The sequence below is a fragment of the Octodon degus genome, unplaced genomic scaffold (genome assembly GCF_000260255.1).
Source record: "Octodon degus isolate 3935 unplaced genomic scaffold, OctDeg1.0 scaffold00110, whole genome shotgun sequence".
Classification (NCBI taxonomy): domain Eukaryota; kingdom Metazoa; phylum Chordata; class Mammalia; order Rodentia; family Octodontidae; genus Octodon; species Octodon degus.
Window position 1 is genome coordinate 4,362,200 of NW_004524686.1, and position 2,472 is coordinate 4,364,671.

Consider the following 2,472-nt stretch of genomic DNA (forward strand, 5'->3'; position numbering starts at 1 on the left):
GCCTTGGCCGACCTGCCCCACCATCACCTAGGTTCTTTCAACTTTAACCCATCTGCACTGTTTGGCCTATAGCAGTCACTATCCAAGGAAGCCAGCCAAGGAACTATTGCCTGGGACCCTGGTTGTCCTATCGATGTCTGACCAAGTGGTTGTCCCCTCCAGATGTTAACCTCTCCACTTGTCTTCAAGCCCCATTTCCTTCTTTTTTATTTCTCCCCTTGGGTGACATATGGTTGAGTCTGAAGGAATTTCCTTGGGAACTCTGACAAAGCAGACCAGTAGACCACAGCACCACAATTGGAAAGGGGTTATCTTTGCATGGGCAAGAGGCTGCTTGAACCTGCTGGGATTCTGACTGGAATTGGAGAGTTAGACAGTGGTACAAGGCAAGGAACCATTCCACTCACAAAGAGGATAAAACACAGGGGAAGCAAATCACAACCTGAAAGGACAAGTTCAGGACTAAGTGTAGCACCCAAGACTTAAATTATTCCCTAGTAAGGACACAGTACAGTCAAAGGTCATATGGGTGTAAGCAGTTGCCTCATGGGACTGTAAAATGGCCCCCTAGGGTCTCAGTCACACACACTACGGCCAGCATTAGGATAATTATTTTAACATGTGAAGAGGACCTTGGGCAATGGTCAACAGATGATGGTTACTATGAATGCTGAAATTGTGTCAGATCTCCATTGTACTTTGGAATCTTTCCTTCCAATACTACTCCTCGTTTCTTTTATCTACCATGGTAATACCACTAACTAAACTTTTGTAGTCAAAAATTAAATGAAAATGCAGAATTACCATGTGATCCAATCATCCTACCTCAGTTTATATATTCAGAAGATTTAAAGTCAATATGACAGAGATATCTGCTCTCCTCTGTTCACTGTAGAGCTATGGATAAGATTGAAGAAATGGATTTAAACTAAGTGGCCATCAATGGATGTATCAATAAGTATAATGCCATATACATATCTACTATAGAAAACTATTAAGCCTAAAAAAGAAGGAAATGCTGTCATTTATGACAACATGTATGTGCATAAACCTAGAGAAAATTCTACAAAGTGAAAGAAGCAGGAGCAAACAGGCAAGGACATCATGATCTCACTTATATGTGGAGTCTAAAACAATCAAACTTACAGAAGTAGCACTAAAGGTAAATATAAATGGGAATCTACTATATACTCAGATGTTGAGAGTCCAAAGACTGAAACAAACATGAGATATTAGTCAAAGAGGAGAAATAAATTTTCTGAAATCTACTGAGCAACATGATAACTATTGTTAATTGTAATTAACTATGTTTCTAAACTACTGAAATTACCTTTCAACTCTTCTCACTAGAAAAGTACTTTATCAATTATTCCAAAGAAGAGTATTTAAAGATAATGTAGAATACAACACTAGTTTGTTTATTTTCAAAGATGATGAGTATAAATAATGAGATTCCTGGATGCAGTTAATTTGATTTTATCTGGACAACTCAATTTTAATATACTTTGCTTTTTGTTGTTTGTAACATTTGATAACAAGTAGGAAACACAAGAATATTGCCTTGTTGATGAAGCTTTCCTACGTAATTAATAATATGAATATAGAGATTAATGATTACATCTAGTATTTCCTTTGGAACAAAACTGATACCTTGCAAAGTTTAATATCATTACCATAAAATAGAATTTAATAACCACTTGGGGCGCTAATATTACTTGTAATGGTGATTATAATAATGACAGCTAAGTTTTGTGGAGTAAGTAATATAATGAATGATACCATGTTTTTAGTTTTAATTTTAAAAAGAATAGAAAAATAATACATAACACATTAGAAACGATACATCATTTAAAAAAAGCAGGATGATAAGGTTTTTTGTTTGTTTGTTTTGGTGGTACCAGGGATTGAACTCAGGACCTTGTGCTTTCCAGGTAAATGCTTATTCTACTGAGCTATCTCCCCAGCCCCAGGATGATAGGTTTTTAAGAATGGTTATTGTGTTGCATGAAAGGAGAGAAGGTTAGCACTTCCTCTGACAAGGATGCAAAAGGCCCTTCAACCTGACAACAAGCATACTTTTGAGACACAGAGGAATAATTGCTTAATTTTTTTTCCTTTTTAATTCCGTATAACTTCTTTTTTTATGCATTTAGTACAGGGTCTACAGCGTCTCACTACTAGATTGGACTCATAGTGATTCTCCTGTTTTCAGCCTGCCAAGTGCTGACATTAACAGGCCCACACGACCATGCCCCCTCTCAATCACATTCTCAGCATGCCCCGGGGGTGAGGCTGGTATACCACACTGAATTAAACCCTGGTCACCACCCTCTGCCTAAGCAGGTAATGTAATGCACTGGTTTTATTTTTTTTTCAAAGTCTTATTGATAAACAGATAGCAATGAGACAGTTTCAAATCAAATCGGAAGTACAGTTTCAACAAATAATACACTGCATATATTCTTCTTAGTG

The 2,472-nt window shown here is 36.9% G+C and overlaps 1 pseudogene; it reads left to right on the forward strand.

The window, feature by feature from the left end:
• The first annotated feature begins 1,997 nt into the window (after positions 1–1,997).
• On the forward strand, positions 1,998–2,142 carry LOC111812057 (annotated as a pseudogene).
• Positions 2,143–2,472: the final 330 nt, after the last annotated feature.